Source organism: Xiphophorus maculatus, chromosome 19, assembly GCF_002775205.1.
Source record: "Xiphophorus maculatus strain JP 163 A chromosome 19, X_maculatus-5.0-male, whole genome shotgun sequence".
Lineage (NCBI taxonomy): Eukaryota > Metazoa > Chordata > Actinopteri > Cyprinodontiformes > Poeciliidae > Xiphophorus > Xiphophorus maculatus.
Window position 1 is genome coordinate 2252711 of NC_036461.1, and position 16225 is coordinate 2268935.

A 16225-nucleotide genomic window follows, 5' to 3' on the forward strand; every position below is an offset into this window, starting at 1 on the left:
CTCTGTTATGTTCCTGTTTGGGATAAGTACACCCTGCATCAAATTTTAATCGATACAGAAGTATTTGCACCCTTATGTTTTTACTTTATTCATCTAAATTCTTGCACTGCATGAAACAAACAAGAAAGTGTAATTCTCTATTAAACTACCAAAATTATGGCGTCACATTCCTGCCAAAAACCCTTCCTTTTCTTCTATGTCATGCCTCCCTCTCTTCTTCTTCTTCTTGTGATATTAGGCTAAGTCTCTTGCTGGTTGTTGTAATTACTGAATACGCCTCAGGACTTTTGGCAGGAATGTGGCACCATATAATTACTAGTTGTTCCACTGTTGGCTGATTTCAAGTGTTTGTAATAATCAGCGTTTAATAGCTGTTTAATAGCTTCTGTCATATATCAGCTGAACTTTGACTAGACCACTCAAATAGACTGGAGATTAGTGGAGATTATATGACGCAAACAAAGTTAAAAAACTTCGCCCACAACACTGGAAAAACACAATCTTACCAAGTATTTCTGTCTAGTTTCTAGTGCAAATATCTTAGTATACTTGAAATAGGACACAATTAACTTACAATCAACTCTTCAGAAAGAAGTAGGAGCTTGTTTTGATTTTGAAAAAGTAGCAGTTCCACTGACAGATTATTTCATTTTTAACAAAACATTTTTCCATGCTTGTAGATGAAATAATCGACCAGTAGACCAAGTACATTTTCGTCAATATTCAAGAATTATGGATTCTTTAAAATGTTTGTAAACTGAAATATTTATCAGAAGTTGAGTTTAAACATCAGGAAGTTTGCTGCAGTGGAAAGTGTCACCATGACTCTCCAGATCTCATTAAGGCACCAATGAATCTGTGATTTATTCCGTAATGACTCTGGAAATCATATCAATTAATGACACATCACTGTCGTTAATTCATATATGCAAATGCCGCACACAAAATGCATTATTTCAAATGGCTTGAAATGATAAATTTGTCCTTATAATTATGGTGATGATTCAAGTCAATGAGCAAACAAATTTCATTAATGGATTAAAAGCTAAAAATGGTCTGTTATCCAGTACTTAGAGGGAGGGGATTAGCCAGCAAGCATATTAGACTTATCTTCATATGCAAATGTGAATGATTAGCAATCACTGGCTCCCCTGAAAGCAACGGCAGAAAAACTTGGTGAGGTTGAAACAATACGGTAAACTGGAGAGAAATGTTTGAGGTAAAGTCAATCAAAAGTAAATGTTTGTGGCGGTGCCTCGGCTATAAAGGGAATAAGAACAAAACAAAGCAGAGATTGGTAATTCTGAGCACATTTCACTTCCTGCGAATCCAGCACAAATAGCTACACAGTAATAAATTATCTTTACCACAGGCGTTGAGACAATGGGGATTTTTTTTTGGCATGGACGGCTGCATCAGTGCCATGCGTCTTTGGGCCGTTTCTCCATTGGCATTCTACTTATGTTGGCTCCAGAACAGCTGCTGATCCTCTCCTAAGCTTAAATTTAGGTCTGGTTGCCGCTGCAGAAGCTCCTCTCAGCGGAGCCAAGCGGCTGATAGCCCTTATCTCATCTCCAGCAGCATGACTGGTTAGACTGGGAGCACACTGGAGCTTCCTGCTCTCTGCAGCTCACTAACAACACTTCCTCTCTGGGTGAACGGTCTCTTTGGGCTCAATTTAGACCGCGCATGGTCACCTCGGCCCCAGATTAATCTTGGCACGCCGCGACGAGTCGCAGGGATTTGCTCAGCCGGCTGTGGTAAAGATCTTCGGGAAACAAACTCCGACGTGCAAATAATGGTTACACAACTGGATTCACCCACATGAGCAGCAGAGTGGCCACTTGCTTCAACGGTTTCTCTAAAACTCACTGTCCTCATTTGCTTAAATTCCTTCAAACTGGACATGAAGGCATAGGATGTTGTTCGTGTTGAATTCAGAAAGGTTAGCCCTAATCCCTCACCTCGTTAGAAAAACATCAGAGCACAAATTATCTCGATTGTTGGGGCATGGAGGAAGTTTTTTTTAATCTCTCAGGGTACGAAGAGGGCTGTGAATCATTGAGCCACAGTGACAAAACACTCACACTCTGGGAGAACTCACAACTGGTCAAAGTTTCTAAGGGTGATGCGAGCTGGGGAGGCTAACTCTATTTTATTATAATTCAGAGGAGTAATAAAGAAACAGCAGATTACAGGGACATTCATTCCTTTCTTAACAGGAACCTAGCTAAGTTTGACCAGCAATGGAGGAAAACAAAAATAAAGCATTAAAATACCCCCACACTTTCATTGGAGTAGTTACAGCAGAGGAAGTGATGATTATTCAAACAGGAAATGTTGGTTGGAGGCAGTGCGCCACTGATAACCTTCCTGAATGAAACAAGTATACATGTAAATACTTTCCCCAGTATGAATTAATTTATAGGTTTATCTGACGTAAGTAATGTTTTACTTTATATTAAGAAAGTTTTCTCTTTGGGGTGAGATTTCCTAATTAGAGAATGTCTGCTCAATTGGTTTTGCATGACCCATATAATCTAAATCAGTAAAGAGACTCGTCTTTTCAAGTAAAAATGGTGGAAAAACTTGTTCATTGCACCCAGTGCAGCCATGTGGCATAAATGTGCCAAACAGCAGCTTTACCACATGAGGAAAAGTGGCGCCTCTTTGCTAAAAAGCAGGTGTGAGTTTAAACTTTGGAGCAGAAACGACGACTGTAGGAGCAACATGCTCTAAATCTGTTCGACAGATGAAACCAAAATTACCGCTGCTCTCACATTCTGAAATCCTATTACTATGAAAGACTTTTATAATTGAGTTAGAAATTTCACAGCCCATTACTAATCATGCACCGCGAATATGTTCAAAGCCGGTTTCCATGTCAGACAGCGTCTAATCCTTCTTTTAACGCGCCCAGTCATTAGGCCGGCTATAGGTTCCTCTTCCTCTGTTCGATGGATGAAAAGCCGGAGCATGAAAAGGGGTGGAAGAGTTTGCTCTGGAGAGAAACAGCAACACTTTAGCTCTCGGTGTCCTTATTAGGGTTTTGCTTTCCAAAGCAAGGTCAGAGCATCCACCAACTTTCAGCTTTATTAGCCTTGGGCGAGTCCTCCGGCTCTAAGTGGCTCTCACACAACACCACAGAAAGCAACTTCTGATTGTGCCGTATGTCTCCATTCCTCTTTATGCTCTCCCTCCTCTCTGCTGCTTTCTGCAGAGAAGTTTTCGGCCTCTTCCAATCCTCCTCATTAGATTCTGCCTGGGTAACCTGAGAAAAAGAGCGCCTCTGTCTTCTGCACCTCTCAATCATAGCCTCTGCCACCCCAACCACAGGATTCATCTGCCGGCAATGAGCGACCTTTGACACCTGCGCCTCGCAGGCAGGATTACTACTGAGTCCTGCTCGCGCTTTATTCCCCGCAGCCGAGAAAGCAGAGATGGTCTTTCATGAAATTCAAACTTTAGGTATGAGCAGCCGTAGACATCTGAGGACTTGATTTCCCCTTACCTCCGTCTCCATGTGTGAAGATAAAAAAAAAAGCTTGAGCCAAGCAGCACAGAGGACTGCTGTGCAGCCTGTGAATTCACAATGATGATAAGAAAGAATAAGGAGCTTAGATGGAAACCAAGGAGTTTAGAAGGACTCACATTTTCTGTCAATTATTTTTCTCTCTCTTTTGTATGTGGCAGCTAAAAAGCCATAAAGTTACTCTAAAATGTTTCAGCAAAGTAACATCCAAAGGGATAGAGCGTGTCATGCCCATCGATATGACTGGATATCTGTCACTTTTTTCTGTTCTTTGGGAAAAGATCCAAACTGGCTAAAGTTATCAGCCTTTATACGGAGCATTACAAAGGCTTTTACTCTCCAGCTTCTCCACGTTTGGTCACATTACAGCCAAAAACTACAAAAATCACTTTGAGATTTTATGTGAAACACTTTTGTAAAGTAGTGTAACATTCTGAAGAGTAAGAAAAGGAGACAAATAAAAAATCTGAAAAGTGCGGTGTGGATTTATAATCTGGTCCACTGAGTTTTGCTTTATAGAATCAAGTTTCTTTGTGGCTACAAGTCTGGGAGTTTCTCTGCAACTTTTACCCAATTTTCTCTGCAAAACAGTTCAATGCAAAGCATCAACTAACACCATCTTCAATTTTTGCCACTAATTCTGAATTTAGGTCTGAACTTTGACTGGGCCATAGTAACACATGAATATGCTTTGACCTAAATAATTTTCTTGTGGTCTTCTGCAGCCTCTAACAGATTTTCTTCCAGGATTTTTGTGAATTTCGCTCCAACCAGTTTCCCCATCAACTCCGACCAGTTTCCCATCAACTCATTTTCCTTTGTTTACGTGGAAAAGTCCTGATCCAGAACCCATGTGCTGTGTTTTTGGTACCATAAATCCATAATCTGACGCACAACAACAAAACTGCTTCTCCGGTAAACTGGGAGTTAATTTCTAAAAACGATCTGATTGGACGTTGGAGAGGATTATTGTTGTGTTCAAGTTGTGCTAAAAGGAGTTAGCCTGTCAGAGCAGCTATTCAAGCCTAAAGTAGCATCTCAATGCTAAATATGTTGCTAATGCTAATGTCAGTGTTTGCAGCCCACATTTCTAAAGGCAAAAGCTGAACTTTGCATCAATCCGATGGCTGAAAAACCCAAATAACAGATTAAAAATATTAAATGTTTCTTGTTGCGTTTGTCTATTTATTCAATAATTTAGCAGCAAAAATGGTTTTAGAATTGAAAATTTAGTTGATTTTGTGATTAATTTCAGAACCTGCAATTAGCTTGAATAAACATTTTAATTAAGTCCCACCACGACTTATAACATGATAAAATGTGCAAACATTGCATGTAAATGCAAAGTTTGTAAGGCACTGTGACTGTAAAGATCTCCTCACGTTTCCAGAGTTTCAATGTTTCCATTTGCACACAGTGGCGCCTCTGTGCTGAACTGCAGGCCCACATTCATCTGAACCTGAGTGGAAAGCAGCAGAGCAGCTTCATCATTAGAAAACCATAATCCAAACAAGCTGGAGTGACACTGTAAACCTGTATGTGCCACTGGTCTCATTACACTAACTGATTATCGCCGCATAAAACGCTACCTGCCTGAGGAAAGCTGTTCATCCTGAATGGAAGAAATTATGTACAGTTATTTTTAAGCACGGCAAGTTTATTTGCGAAAGAGTCGGCTGCTGTTAATCACTGATAGACTTCCCCCCCAAAAAAAGTTGCTGTTTGCAGAAAATCAGGCTAAATTAATATTTCATCGCTTTCAGCATCAACAAATGGAGCAACCCGATTCTGACAGCTGGCTGCAGAGAAACGCCTACAGAAGTTTGGTGATATTTTTCTGCAAACATTTAGGTTGGAGCCGGCACAAATACAAAAATCACAACTTGACAACAGACGTTAAATTCTGGTTTCTGTAGCTCTGGAAGCAGCATTATGTGTTTTAGAGCCTCTTACTGCCATTTCACCGCACAATAAAGTAACTATGCTAACTTAAGTTATGTAAAAAATGGTGTATATATAACAAAAATTACATGAAATAAATTTTACATAGTAACTTAAAGCCTTGAAATTGGGCCTATATCTCTTTAAAAACTCGGCTTCCGGAGGAGGCTACAGCAGGCTCCTGTGTTAACTTTTTAACAACATTTTTACCAGTGTTTCACTGAGAAGTAGGTGTTTGCTAATTGCTGCTGGCTAGTCTGAAGGAGCTGCTATGCGAGGTGGAAGCGTAGAAACTGCAGCTCTGAGGTGGAGCTGCGCCTGGAAGGCGGGGCTACGTCCACCCAGGCGTTTTGCACAGCTGGATGGTTGCCATGGTGATTAAATTATGCATGAAAGAGTCAAGGCAACACTGCAGGTTTGTTTTTGATAACATTATAACAAGATGTAAAGCTCAAAAAATGTGATTTTACACAATACTGCTCATTTAAGAGAGGCGTCACATGAGATACAAAATCTCAGTCAAAATGCGCATTAATGAGGGCGTGGTGGGAGGAAACAGCACAGTTATAAGGGAGAAAGCAAAATATTGAGATAGAACTTAAAAAGATAAAGCAGAGACAAAAAAGATGAGGCGACACATAATCCTGGAGGCTTCATCAATCACTGGGAGGGGAACTCCGCGGCTTAAAGTCCCGCTCCGCTTTTGTCATTGACGAAAAATGGCTTTCCGCGTAAAAAACGAGCACAATCACGCGCACACGCCGCGGCCCTGTATTGATTTTTACGGCGGCTGGTGGGTAGCGAAGGCAACGCTCTCAGAGCAGATGTCTAATGGTGTTTAGAGACTCTCCACTTTATCAAGCCAGGCCAGCACTGACAGTTAGATGCTGGAGGGCAATTAAAATTAAAGCCTGCCTGATTAGAATATCATATTCATCTGGATGGTAATTACTATGTCTGGCTCCGTATAAATAATTAATTATGCAAAACCCATGCAGCTGCCACTGGCTAGAGTTAACTGACTTTCTGTCAACGTCTCACAGTTCTAGAAAGGATAAAGAGATTTGGGAAATAAGCTCTTTAGCTGCTATCTGGAAGCCCGCTGGGTGAGCGTGCAGCGCCCATTGAAACAGTGGCAGTCTGCCCTCTGTGTGCAGGTGGCTTCAGCAAGACTTTCAGCCTTTTCTTCTTCATTTCTAAAGAAAAATAAACATTAAAAAAAGAAAGATGGCTGCCTTTCTGCTTTCCGTTTGTAGTGTTTTACTCCTTGGTTTCATTTCAACATGTTGCAAAGAAAAGGAAAGGATATTTTTAGTGAAATAATCTAAAGGAAAAAATCCAAAGTATTTTTCTTTTTACAAAACGACAAACTTTAACTTACTTTTTGTGACAAAGTAGTCCATATCTGAAGTCAAAGGAAAAATAATTCATGCTTTTCACTTCGTTTTAAAAAAAGAATATCTAAAAAACTGATGTACATTTGCAGTTACCCCTCTGTACTCTGATGCCCCCAAAACAACTGAAAATCACCCACTAAACTAAACATGGTAAACATGCAGCCAGAGCTACGATGGACTAGTGGTTTCCAAGATGTGGCACGGGGGCCAGTTGAGGCCCTAGGAATAATTTTTTGTCCCAGACTGCAGTTTAAGTGTAACACAGATTTTGACTGGAAGATTTATTTCTTCTTGAATGGAAAATGTTGAAAACGACCCAAAGTATTTCATTTTCTGCTTTCCATTTAGTATCGTAGTAATTAGAGCCTCAAAAGGTTTTTACTCAATTTGTGATCTCCCAAACGGCGGTTTTAGAAGAAAGTTCTCATTTTTGCTTCTATTTTAAGACTAAAAAACTTTTTCTAGATCAATAAAATTGAAAACATTCAGCCAAACATTTAGGAAACTGTAAACCATTCTGTCATTAAAGCAAATTTCTGAAACCGTTACCCAGACCTACAATGATCTTAAAATATAAGATTTTAAGATTTCCTAATATCCAAAAATAGATTTAGCATTTTAAATTGGAAAAATACCACCCTCTATGCGTTCAACTGTGGGTTAGAATAAATGATATCCATGTTTTTCCAATGGCCCAGTGAAAGTCTAGACCTTAATTCAGTTGGGAATTTGTGACCAGACTTGAAAATACATTTTCCGAGATATTAACCTTCAAATCTTGATATATTTTGCAAATAGAAATGGGTGATAAAAAAAAGAAAAAGAGGAACAAAAGTAATCAGGAACAAAAGTTGGTTTTATGGGGGAAAAAAATCCTGACTCAACGAGGGATAAATACAAATGCACACCACACTTTTCAGATTTTTTGTTTGTAAAAATGAGGAAAATAATGCATAATTTCCCATCTGCCTCTGAATTATGAACAAAGTTGTGCAATACTTTTATATTAATCAATGTTTCTGGTTTTTTACATGACAACATGTGGAATATTTTTATATGGTTGTTTGAACAAACTAATGTAGAAAAGTAATCATTTTCTGCTCTTCCTAGATTATTTACTGCAGAAATCATAACATTAGGACAAAAAAATGCAGGAAAGCAGGATTCTAGAGCCATCAATTTCCTCAAGATTACAAAATATCTTCTAAAATATTTAGATATAACCCAGTAATGATCCAAGTGAATGAGTTTAAGTTTCTAAGCACGCAAAAATAAACAATTAGCAAATGTTTAATAAATGAAGCTGAAATCATGTTCCTGTTGTACACTTCATTACTGTGACCTTCTCCAAAGACATCCATAGCTCTCAAATTAGCCCCATGCTGCTAAGGACGTTAATATGGTAATCAAATGCAGAAGGTTATATAAGCAGTGAAGGTTATTCCATTACATGGGGGACAATGAGGGCAAGAAAATTGAAAACAGAGCAAAAGCCCCCAAGATCACAGAGTATTTATCAACCTGTACGTGTCTCCGTGGTTACGCGCTCCTATTCACTGCCACTGCAGTTAACCAGAGGTCATTATACAGTAGAAGTATGGAAATATAAACAATGCTGACAGTTTAGAACATTCTGGACCAGAAAGGACTTCCATCCAACATAAATCACAGATTAGACCCAGTTTTTATGAGTAGCATAAATTTACGACGGCAAAATAGGGCAGATTAAGAAAAAAAAAGAAAGTGAATTTCTGCAAAAATACTTAAATTTTGAGATCTCAGAAATTTTCTAAGAAACAAGGAAATTTCTGAGTTTGAAAAGTCAAACATTTTCCAAATTTTTTTTATTGATCTCAGACATTTTTAAACATAACTTAAAAATTTCTGAGTTTGAAAAGTCAAAAATTTGCAAGAAAAACTTTTCTTAAGAGAAAATGATTGTTCTGAGCTCCAAAAGTCGAAACATTTCTAGAAAAAACTAAGAAACGTTAAGATTAATGTCGGAATTTTTCTAAACTTTTGAAACTGAAAATTTGCAGAAGATAAAAAATTTTGACATTTGAAACTCAGGAAAAAGGGTTTTCTAGAAAATTTCTGATGTTTATGTAAAAATTTCAAAGATTTCCTTCAAACATAGTTTAAACTTTTAAAACTTTTTTTCTAAAAGATTTCTGAGATTAATCTCAACATTTCCGAGTTATTTCTTAAATTTTCTTCCCTATCTACAGCCCCTCATGTTATCTCCACACTTTAAACACGATAACAATCTGAGTTTGATTGAGCGGAAGTTCACTACAACCTGTGACATCACAGTTCCTGCTTTGGGTCTGAGTCTGGATGAAACCTCCTCAGATTCATTTCCCAGCAGCTCAGTGTTGCTTTCTAATTAGAGCAGACAGACGTATGAGATGAAGCGTTGCAAAGCTTTGCATTCAAGGCCAGTTTTTCCATCAGCACTCATTGAGGCCTGGCACTGGTGTTTGTTGTTTCACCAACGTTGCTATTGATTTTAAGGTTCCAGTGACCACTGGGATCAGCGGGATAATTGTTTTCAGCAATGTTTTACTTGATGTATGCGTGTTTTCCTCCGTAGCCTGGAGGACTCTGTGATGAGCGAGGCCTTCTTACATGCATTCTTTGATTATTGTTTCACAGTGGGAGGCTAGGTGATTATGGAGATGTGAATGCACTGTGGGCCATAAGCTCCAATTAAAACAACACTGTGCATCTCGCTTTGAGAGAATGTCCAAGTGGATTCAGAAAAAGTCAAAATGTGAGACTTTGTTTAGACCGGATGGGTTCAAACGTTTGTCATAAGGGCTAAAATCAAGTCCAATGGAGTTGTGTGCCAAAAACACAAGGGGAAAATAAAAAAAAAATACTGATTTTTTTTTATCTACTCAACAGTAAACTAAGCTACAATATGTTAAATGAGTAAAGCAGTCCATTTTGTGAATTTTGAAAGATGTTAATGGCAAATAGTAGAATTTTATTTTGTCGATTCTGAGCTATTAGTTAAAGCCAAGTTTAATAAATTCATTAAAAGAACAAGTGTGTTCATCAAAGCCTATAGTAACAAAAGCCTCGCTGTTAAATACTTTGTGAAGCCAATATTTTCTTTCGCCAGATTTTAATATGTAATAATTCTGCAATTTTTAAAGATAAAATGTTTTCATCTACATGCAACGGGCTAGAAAATTAGTATGTTTCTGCCATTGTGGTAAAACTACACATAACCTAAAAGAAAATTGATTTAGCAATTTAACGGCTTGAAATTGGACCTCTGTCTCTTTAAGAAGCTCCTACTCTTTGACACTCCAGAGTTCTGCACGTCATCACAACAATAATCCTCCCGGATGCCATTTACAATCGTTCTTTTGGTCTGAAAAATAGTTCATATGATGAGTTCAGCGATATCCAGTTCCACCAGATGTTTGATAATTGCTGCTGCCGCTAGTCTGAAGGAGCTGTGTGGGAGAGTCCTGGCAGGGTGCTTTGTAGGATTTTTTCTGCCACGGGAGATTCAAGGATTCAAAGCAACACTCCAAAATGTTTTTGATTATAAAATGACATTATAACATGATATAAAGCTAAAACAAATTAAATTATTTCTCTCCTAATCGTTTATTACGTCACTACGTTGCGTTTCTGTCTGAGGAACTGTGACCTGATGCCAGAATAAGTGCGGATTGTTCCCATCTGCTTGACTTGCTGTTTGTGTCTGCATGCATTTACTGAAATTTGCTTTGTAAATCCAGAGCAGAAGTAAAGTGAATAACGGTTCAAAAACAGCTGCAAAACTGGAAGAGATTCCCAGTTAAGGTTCAAACACAAACACGGATTGATAGTCTCCTTTGATCTTATGAATTTTGAAGGAGAGAAAACTGAGCTGTTTTTCCTTTTGTCTGCCGTCACGTATAAAAGCAGAAAGGAACGGCAGCCCACGGCTTCATCTGGGCTCCTGGAGAGGCACCTGGCGCTGCTGGCACGCCGGACCTCATCAGGAGGGAAGAGGATGAAGTTTTTGTCTCTGTTTACAAGGTCACAGCTGCCTCTTTGGTGGCCTGCTCCGCCTCGTCTGGCATCGGGGTGTGTGTGTGTGTGTCCTCTGTTGCCACCTTGCATGGTTTAAAGCAATCTCTGATGGCTTTTTTAGGCAACATGTTTGCACATGTCATCACCCCAACACAGACAAGACACTGAGAGGCAGTGGGAATCTGTCCCAGTGGGAGGAAAGGATTACAAGCTAAGGTGAAGAAGTGAACCTGCGACATAAATATGTATCCTACATGAGTGGCAGCGGCAGCTTTAAAGATCAGATCTGTTTATTCAGTGGGTGATTGAAGAGCAGCAGATGCTGGAGCAACAAGGAGTCTTCAGATCTTTTCCGTTGTGTCGGGAACACAAAGAGCCGCAGACACCAAAAACACGGACACAACAAGTGCTGATGGGAAGGTGTGTCACCCGGCTTTGCAACAGTAAGAAGAAAAACAGTTATGTGAGCAGAAAGAAATGTAGATCCTCGCACTTTTTCTTTTTCATGATCACTGTTATATGGGCTTGGTTGAGCACCTGCTGTGGGGAGATATTGACTGCAGGAACAGGAAAAGCGGCTGGGTGTGTGTGTGTGTGTGTGTGTGTGTGTGTGTGTGCGTGTGTGTGTGCGTGTGTGTGTGTGTGTGTGTGTGTGTGTGTGTGTGTGTGTGTGTGTGTGTGTGTGTGTTGGACAGAGGGTGCCGTCAAAGCTCTCCTGTATTCCTTAGCATGGATGCTAAAAGACGTGAATCCTCCCTGGCGGGAGACTGAGCAGAATGTTGTTTGAAGACATGGGAAGAAAAGCCAAGAAAGGCCAAAATACATCAAGACTGTTTCATGTAAGATATGAAATTTGCATTGAGCCTTTTCAAATGGGGCCTTTTATGTCTGAGAATGACTGACAGCCATAATAGCCAGTCTACACACAGACAGAGGAGAAGAGGAACGGGCAGAGAGCCAAACCTGAGAATACAGCCAGCAAAATAAAGCAGAGTGTTAGACTGGAACATTTCAGTTCAACACGGCTTAGAGCGCCGACACAACAGAAGCTCTTTCTCTACGTTATGGCAATGGACACAGAGAAGAAAACACAATAAATATGTTTTGGTTCCAAAAGTAAAACTGTTTTCACTGTAACAAACCCATAGACTAAATACAAGAAGAAGGAAATACATCGTTTCTTCCTCTTTTTGTGCAAGAGAATTGAAGAAAAACTCTGCAATGCAACTTAATCAGTAAAATGCTCCTGAACATAAAGCATTTTTCTTTGCTAGGATATAGCTTGAATCGTTATAAACAGGTCTGCAACTAATGATTATTTCAATAATCCGCTTAATGCACCCTTGATCATTTTCTAACGTCAACATGTGAAAAGTTCAGGCCTTTTTGGCTGACTTAACATCAATAGGTTTACAGTGTAATCTGTTTATTTTTGTAGACTAATCGATTAATAAATAGATAGCAAAATGTGCTAAAAAGGAGACTTCAGAGAATTTGAACAAGGTGAAGCTATACTACTTGTGGAGTTCTGGGTAGAACATTTTTACAGACCAAGAAGGTGTTTATATTATTGTAAATGAAAAATGTATACATTTTTGTGCAGTTTTGTCTTAATTAACATGTTATTCTTTCAGCAAATGACCTTTTTGTGAGTCTCTAGACTCAAGTTGACAATTAATCGATTATTAAATCAGTTGACGATTATTTCAGTAATCGATTAATCATAATTAATCATTTCAGTTCTTGTAATAAACAGCAACAAGTCTAGTTTTCTCACAGATCCATAAAGTTCTGAGATGATTGTGTGTTCACAATATGCAAACAGACCACTACTATAAATAAGTATAAATTATCAGATGTCTCAAACAGAACTTGTTGTATCCAAGTCATGTAAGATAAATAATTTGCTGATTTTTGCATGATTACGCTCCATTTTGATATGACTTGTTGATAATTCAGATACTTCTGTCATCATTTTGACGTTTATTGTGAAGTTTTGCAGCCCTGGTGGGAGAGAGAGATTTCCTGACAAATATAGAGCAAAGCAGCTTTCAGCTGGCCAGGCGTAGTCAATGATTCTACATCATATAAAAATGCAGAGGGCTCACAATGAAAAAACATAAACATAATTTTCTAGAGCTACGTCTTGAGATTTTTACTGATAATTATTAACAACATGCATGTTTTCTGGTATGTGTGTGTACTTTGGTCAAAACACACTGCATCTTCCAATCACACACAGCTGAAACTGGAAGTTGACACCGTAGCTGGGGTGGTATGAAGAACCAGCAGACTGTAACCAGCCTCAATAAGGCAGAGCCCGGAGGATTCAGTGTGTCATTTACACATTGTTGATTCCAATCAGACCTGCACCAACATGCTGGGGATACATGGAAAAACCATGCATTTACAATCAGTGTTTAGTCATAATTCAATGCCTCTGGAGCTGGTGTGTTTGTGGTAACGTCCTCCTGCTGTTCTGTCAAATCTGTTTGAGGCAAAAGCAACATTCAATTTCCAGCTGCAGAGCAGGCAGCATAATGTGCAGCCACCACAATGCGCCGCGTTTCATCCCTACGTTATGAGGTGTTTCTGAAAAAAAATGAAACAGGAACAGGGCCTGCTAATTGGAGCGGTCACGCTTCCTGGTTTCCATTAAAGTAATTGGCATATCAATTTAGCACATACATATTTTGTAGAAACACATGCAACTGAGCTGTAAATGACATATGAAGGCAATAATATGCAGAAGCTAACTGATATAAAACCATCAGCTAAAAAGTAAAAAAGCCTTTTTTATTTCAAGTAATTATGCAGACTTTAGCTACTGTTCAAGATTTTTCTATAATTTGTGTGGGTTCTGAAATATTTTTACACTAAACAATATTTTTTACACAATTGTTGGACCACATTCTTATTTTTTTTCTTTTTAACACTTTTAAAGATTTTTCGTTCTGGATTCTGTGCAGGAAGGATTTTTTTGCAGATTAACCATAAAAACAGGACAAGTTTTTTTTTTTTTTAACAGCTGATCAACATCTCAATTAACACCTAAACTTTGACTCCAGATCCCACATGAATTAAAGAGCAGATTGGATGCAGAGCTGCAGCAAAGCAGAGAGAAACAAAAAATTCACTCTCTTCCACTGATCATAATGGGGAATGTAAAATCGTTGGAAAAGAAAATGGATGAACTTCAAGCGCTCACAATGAAGTATTATATGTTTAGAGCTAAAAAATGGTGTTACTCGCTTCTACCCTTCCCAGGTTCCAACAGTTAGTCTGCTCCTCTCCCAGAGAAAATGTTGGATTTGTTTTATGTCAAACATGCATACACCTCCTTTGCAAAACCTCCACTTGACAAATCATATCAAATTCCTTTTCTCACTTGCTTATTGCATAAACTTCTTGTTCACAGTAAAACTACAACAATAGCAACTGCATGAAAAATCCTCAGAGGGAGCAGAGGAACCTCTTTGGGGTTATTTTGAGGTTGCAGACTGGGATGCAGTCTCCCTGCCAAATGGATATGGCATCAAAGCCATGACTGAGTGTGTGACTGAATGTCTAAAGGACCTTCCCCCCAAAACAGAGACATGCTTCTCCAATAACAAACCCAAGATCACCAGAGACCAGAAGGAAAAAGAGCCTTCAGGGAGTAATTCAGAGCACAAAACAACGCAAGTCAAGAATAAACACGATAAGGAGACGAACAGGAAGAAGGCGGAGAGCTAGCTTCAGAAGAACATAAAAGATGTGTGTTCAGGTAGGTGTGTCACCATAACAAATTCATCCGGATGATAAAGTTATGGTGATAAACTTCAATATTGTAGTTTTGAGATCATTTTCAAGTAATATAATGATAATGGCATAACAATAACGCAAGAACACATTCTCAAATATCAATAAACTTTAAATTCTAATGAACATTTAACTCTGGAACTGGAAGACATTTTAAATATCCAAAATGAATAAACAACCAAAACAGAAACAATAAATAAAATGAAATCTCTGAAGTCTCTGTAAACAAAATGTCCTTCAAAAAGAGAGCAGACTGAAGACTCTTCATCCAGTTTCTGGTAAAAAGAAAAAGCAAAGAAAAAATGGAAATTGTTGAGCTCTTTTTAATTTATCAATTTAATTATAAATTAAATTATAAATAAATTAATCAATTCATTTATTGCGACAGTCGACTTAACATTTAGACAAAGATTAGGCTTCTAAAAATCACCTTTAATTATTCATTGAAGAAACTTGTTTCATTTAATTTCCCTATAGATATTATATAGAGGTAAACTGGCTTCAAGTGATATGGTAATTTTGAGGAAAAACATTGTATACTCTCATTAGTAATCAGTGTTAATGTAGCAATATTATGCAATTTTGCATTTTAAAACTTCATCCAAGGTTGCACTAAATGTATAAATGCCTTCGGTGAGCAAGGTCTGTAACTCCAAATGGAGTTTATTATAATTATAATGTAATTTTTTTCTCTCTCTCTGCTTTGCTCTTCAGCCAGTATTCTGGCACGCTGACGTGTGTCTTGGCTCTTCCCTGCATTCCTTGAATGCTTGTTGGAAACATCCCACCAACAGTCACCTGATGTTGGTGGTCTAATGGTCTGGATGACCCTGCGGAAACGCCGCCACCCTGGATCTTTCCCATCTGCCGCATGCTGGATGCGGAGAATAATCTGCTGATGTCCTTGAACAGAAACGACATCACCATAACCGTGACTGTGGGCAACGATGTGATTAAAATATGTGAGCTCTGGCAGAGATTTATGAGAGAAAGGGCAACGGGGAAAATTCACAAATTTTAAACAAAGAAGCAAAACCACAAGATGGTTTTGACCTGCAGATGCACTTTGTAAATATTTTTACATATGGACTTACACTTTAGGTGCATTTGTGTGCTTTTGATCAGAGATATATGCATAACGTAGTAAATTCTGCTAATAAAACATGTTTTAAGTCATTTAAAGAAGGAAATGTAAAGTTAGTGCCTCAGTGCAATCAGCTCGGTTTGCAGTGCTGCTGCTGGCTGCACTGATGCCCTTCAGCTAGAAGGTCCAGGGTTTGAATCCCAGCTGGAGTTTTTCTGCATGTTCTCCTTGTGCATGTTTGGGTTATACTCCGGCTTCCTCATTAGTCTTCATTGTCCATCATGATTATCCGTCCATCTGTTACATACTGACTGCTCATACCCTCTCAGCAGTACTAAACAAGGCATATCCTTGTTAAAAAATAATTTGCTTAAATTATTTTTAAGCAAATTGTGCTTAAAATAATTTGTTTAAACAATTTTATGATTAATAGCA